This window comes from Triticum dicoccoides, chromosome 1A (genome assembly GCF_002162155.2).
Source record: "Triticum dicoccoides isolate Atlit2015 ecotype Zavitan chromosome 1A, WEW_v2.0, whole genome shotgun sequence".
NCBI lineage: Eukaryota > Viridiplantae > Streptophyta > Magnoliopsida > Poales > Poaceae > Triticum > Triticum dicoccoides.
In genome coordinates, this window is record NC_041380.1 from 328,239,777 (window position 1) to 328,245,730 (window position 5,954).

Genomic DNA, 5,954 nt, shown 5'->3' on the forward strand with positions numbered 1-5,954 from the left:
GTTACAAGTTGGTAATCAGAGCCTTCCCCGACCTTAGGAGCCCCATTGCTTGATCGTTTTTAGCAGCCGAGTTGTGTCTAGAAAAAAATGTTTTGAGTCATTTAGGAATTATATATCGGAGAGTTTAGGAATTCTTTTTACTTCCTAGTCTCCTCATCGCTCTGGTAAGGCATCCTGACGTAGATTTTTGACGCTTCTCTTCTCAAATTTCACTAAAAAAAATTTAGGATCATGCGGGTATCTTGGAATCGTTCCGATGGTTTTATGATGAGAACATTGTCTTGGTGCCTCCTGTCAGGGGTTTAGTGGAAGTGTCCCGGGGAGTTGAGCTCTGAGGTGTTGTCATCATAATTTTATCGTTGCAGTTCTGGAATACCTGAGTTTAGTACGCCGACATCGAAAATCTCTTTTATGCAGTTCGTTAGTGAGATAACCTCGACGCCACCTAGTACTGGGGCGGGAGTTCGGGAGTATCGCCATAACTTGTATAACGGATGCTTTTTGAAGGTTGAGGTAGATGGCTTCCGAAGGTTTCTTGGTTATGTGTTGAAGGATGGATACAGCTGGATGTAGGATTTGCTAGTTTGGGTGAGATATTATGCTTCCCCTGTATCCCCAACACCTGATTTCATAACCGGAAGGGTTCGGGAGTTTCATAGGTGGGAATTCTTGTAGCTCTAGTTCTTCTTCCACGGATATTGGTTTGAGATTGGGATTTCTTACCGAGTATTCGTTCTTGATCCGTACCTTGTTGATTTATTTCTCTACCTTTATTCTAAGTGGCTTCTCAATTTATGGATATGTGACCATTTCAAGAGGAATGCATTCGTTCATTTTGTTCGGATGTGAAGACTATATGTTCCAATTTTCATTCTGTTGGATTCAGCTTCAATATTTGTCTATCAATGTGCTAATGGATGTCAACCTCTTCAGGATGGCTCCTCCAACGCGCACGACTCCGAATCCTGATCCGCCACCACCTCCCCCTCCTCTGGAGGCATGGCAAGCTGTGATGGCCGCAACCAATGCAAACACACAGTTGATCATGCAAATTCTTCAAGAGCGCAATCAAGGAAACCAAGGGAATCAAGGCAACAATCAGAATCACTTTGCTACACTCAACCAGTTCCTTGCTAACGGGCCAAAGACTTTCAGCAATTGTGTTAAGGGAACCGATGCTGACGATTGGCTTGTGGATCTGTGCAAGCATTTAGGGTGCAGTAACGTCAAGCCTGAGGACTTTGTCAAGTTCGCTTCCTTCCAACTCAAAGATCAAGCTGCAGAATGGTTCCAGCAGTACAAGGACTCCAAAGGTGGACGTGTTATCACCTGGGATGAATTTCGTCAAGATTTCCGAGCTCATCATATTCCCCAGAGCGTGGTTGAAAGCAAGCGTGAGGAATTCCGCAACCTGAAGCAAGGCTCTTTGTCTGTCTATGACTACAACAAGTTGTTTCAGAAGCTCTCCCGCTTTGCCAAGCAGGACGTCCCTGATGAGAAGAGCATGATATACCAGTTCAGGGGTGGTCTCAGAGAAGAAATCCAGCTAGCTCTTGTCCTCTTTGAACCCTTGAGGTACGATGAGTTCTACAACATGGCATTGAAGCAAGAGGCTGCTCAGTTGAGGTGTGATGCTTCCAAGAAGCGAGTCAGAGATGTTACTCCTTCTTCCTCTACTCAAGTGGCCAAGCAGCAGAAGTATTGGCTTCCTCCTCCTCTGTTCCGTCAGCCGTATCAGCAGAAGAGCAAAGGTGGCAGTGGATCTTCCCACCCACCCAACCCTGGCTTTCAGAACAAGACTTCGTCTCAAGCTCCAAGATCGAGTGCTCCGTATCACCGTCCGCTTTCAGAGGTCACGTGCAACAAGTGCCAACAGAAGGGCCACTATGCCAACAAGTGTTTCAACTAGAGGCGTCTTCCTCCTCCTCCTCCTGTCAGATTGGCAAGTACAGCTGTGGTCAAGCATAACCCCAAGCACGCTAAGGTCAACTTGCTGAATGCAGCTCAGGCAGAGGATTCGTCAGATGTCATCATGGGTAACTTTCCAGTTAACTCTATTCCCGCAAAAGTTCTTTTTGACACTGGTGCATCGCATTGTTTCATGTCAAGATCATTTGTTTCCAAGCATGACTTCGTTTCACAAATGTTGGGTAAACCTATGGGAGTGGTTTCTCCGACTAAGTCTATGAGGGCTACTTCAATAGTCCCAGATGTTTCTATCACGATGGGTGATTTCAAGTTTCTGGCTTCTCCAATGGTTCTTGGTAACTCGGATATTGATCTTATTCTCGGGATGGATTGGCTTTCTAAGTACAAGGCACATCTTGATTGTGCTGCCACGCAGATTCAATTGACTCATTCGTCTGAGGATGTAATTGTCTTTGCTGCTTGGGACGATACCATCCGTCTGTTTTCTCTCAGTGAAAAGGGTGAATTGGACGCTATCTCGCAAATTCCAGTCGTTTGTGAATATTAAGACGTCTTTCCAGAAGAGCTTCCAGGAATGCCTCCGCACCGGCCAGTTGAATTTGTTATTGATCTTGAGCCCGGTACGGAACCTGTGTGCAAGCGTCCTTACAAGCTCGGACCTGAAGAGTTGAAGGAGCTGAAGAAGCAACTCGATATTCAAGAGAAAATGGGTCTCATCCGGCCTAGTTCTTCTCCGTGGGCTTGTGGTGTTCTTTTTGTGAAGAAGAAGGATGGAACGGACCGATTTTGTGTTGATTACCGTCCATTGAACAAGAAGACCATCAAGAACAAATACCCACTTCCCAACATCAATGAGCTGTTCGAACAACTCAAAGGTGCCCAAGTATTATCCAAGCTTGATCTCCGTATGGGCTATCATCAGATTCGAATCGTGAGCAAGATATTCCCAAGACGGCTTTCAGGACAAGCTATGGTTCATACGAATACACTGTCATGTCTTTTGGCCTCGTCAATGGTCCTCCGACATTCTCTCACATGATGAACTTCATCTTCAACGCCTACACCTATGACTTCATTTTGGTCTATCTCGACGACATTCTGGTTTTCTCGAAGAACAAGGAAGATCATGCCAAGCACTTGCGTTTGGTTCTTGATAAGTTGAGAGAACACAAGTTCTACGCCAAGTTCTCCTAGTGCGAATTTTGGCTCGATGAGGTTCTTTATCTTGGTCATATCATCTCTGCCAAGGGCATTGCCGTGAATCCTAAGAAGGTGTCTGCAATTGTGAATTGGGAACCTCCTTAGAACGTGAAGCAACTCCATAGCTTCCTCGGTCTTGCAAGCTATTGTCGAAGATTCGTTGAAAACTTTTCTAAGATCACGAAGCCTCTCTCAAATCTTCTCCAGAAGCACGTCAAGTACGTTTGGTCTCCGGAGTGTGACATTGCTTTCAACACTTTGAAAGAGAAATTGATCACTGCTCTAGTTCTGACTCCGCCTGATGAATCCAAGCCGTACGAGGACTTTTGTGATGCCTCTCTCCAAGGTCTTGGCGCAGTATTGATGCAAGAGAAGAAAGTTGTTGCTTATACCTCTCGCCAGTTGAAGCCTAATGAGAAGAACTACCCCACTCATGATCTCGAGTTGGTGGCAGTTGTGCATGCTCTTTTGACTTGGAGACATCTTCTATTGGGAAGAAAAGTGGACATTTTTACTGATCACAAGAGTCTCAAGTACATCTTCACTCAGCCTAATCTAAACCTCAGGCAAACTCGATGGGTCGAAATGATTCAAGAGTATAATCCGAGTATCGAGTATACTCCAGGCAAGGCCAATGTGATTGCTGACGCATTGAGCAGGAAGGCTTACTGCAACAGTCTGATTCTCAAGCCTTATCAACCCGAGCTTTGTGAAGCTTTCCGCAAACCTAATCTGCAAGTTGTTCCTCAAGGTTTCCTCGCCAACCTTCAAGTCTCTCCTACCTTGGTAGACCAGATTCGCCAAGCCCAGCTTCTTGATGCTATGGTGAAAAAGGTGAATATTGGGATTGCCAAGAATCAACCCAAGTGCAAGTGCTACCGCCTTGATGACAAGGACACTCTCTTCTTCGAGGATCGTATTGTTGTACCCAAAGGTGACCTCCATAAAGTGATCATGAACGAGGCTCACAATTCTCTCCTCTCCATCCACCCTGGGAGCACGAAGATGTATCAGGACCTCAAGCAAGCTTATTGGTGGACTCGAATGAAGCGCGAGATTGCTCAATTCGTGAATGAATGTGATGTCTGCAGAAGAGTGAAGGCAGAACACCAAAGGCCAGCAGGTCTCCTCCAACCTCTTGCCATTCCAGAATGGAAGTTTTACCACATTGAGATGGACTTCGTGACTGGGTTTCCAAAGTCCAAGCGTGGCAATGATGCTATATTCGTTGTCATCGACAAACTCACCAAAGTGGCTCATTTTCTGCCTATCAAAGAGTCTATCACTGCAGCTCAATTGACGGAATTCTATACCTCTCGTATTGTCTCTCTGCACGGTATTCCACAAGTGATCTCTTCAGACCGTGGCGGCATCTTTACCTCCAAGTTTTGGGATTCTTTTCAGAAGGCCATGGGCACCAACATCCGCTTCAGCACAGCTTTCCATCCTCAAACTAGCGGTCAAGTCGAGCGTGTCAACCATATTCTTGAAGATATGCTCAGGGCTTGTGTGATCTCCTTCGGCATGAAGTGGGAGGATTGTCTTCCTTATGCTGAATTCTCCTACAACAAAAGTTTTCAAGCAAGTTCGGGCAAGGCCCCATTTGAAATTTTGTATGGCAGGAAGTGCCGTACCACTCTCTACTGGTCTGAAACCGGTGAACGTCAGCTTTTGGGTAATGACTTAATCACAGAGGCAGAGGAAATGTGCAAAGTCATTCGTGATAACCTCAAAGAAGCCCAATCCCGTCAGAAGAGCTACTATGATAGTAAGCACCGTGACTTGGCTTTCGAGATCGGAGATCATGTTTACCTCCGCGTCTCTCCTATGAAAGGTACTCGTCGCTTCGGTATCAAAGGGAAGCTTGCCCCTAGATACGTGGGACCTTTCAAGATTGTCAGCAAGAGAGGCGACCTCGCCTATCAACTCGAGCTTCCTTCAAACTTTGCAAATGTTCATGACATGTTCCATGTCTCTCAGCTTCGAAAGTGCTTCAAGACTCCTGACCGCACCGTCAACTTCGAGGACATTGAGCTCCAAGAAGATCTTTCCTATCGTGAGCACCCAGTTGCTATTCTTGAAGAGACTGAACGCAGGACTCGCAACAAGTCAATCAAATTTCTCAAAGTCAAGTGGTCACACCATTCCGACCGTGAAGCTACCTGAGAACGCGAGGATCACCTCCATTCTAAGTACCCGGCGTTCTTTCAGTCCTAGATCTCGGGACGAGATCCTTTCGTAGTGGTGGAGTGTTGTAACACCCCGGATGTAACTTTCCCAATTTGTACTCCAACTCTTGCCGCTTCAGGCGTTAAGTTATTTTATTTTCTTGGGTTTGGGTTTTTGTCTCCATGTGCTGTTATCGTTGTCATGCATCTCATATCGTGTCATCATGTGCATTGCATTTGCATAGGTGTTCATCTCATGCATTCGAGCATTTTCCCCGTTGTCCGTTTTGCATTCCGGCGCTTCATTCTCCTCTGATGGTCATTCCTACCTTTCTTTCGTGTGTGGGGATTAAACATTCCGGATTGGACCGAGACTTGCCAAGCGGCCTTGGTTTACTACCGGTAGACCGCCTGTCAAGTTTCGTATCATTTGGACTTCGTTTGATACTCCAACGGTTAACTGAGGGACCGAAAAGGCCTCATGTGTGTTGCAGCCCAACACCCCTCCAATTTGGCCCAAAACCCACCTAAGCCTTCTCCATCATCTAGATCGTTCGATCACGATCGCGTGGCCGAAAACCGCACCTCATTTGGACTCTCCTAGCTCCCTCTATGCCTATTTAAAGACCACCCCCGAAATTCCCCTTCTCCCCCCCC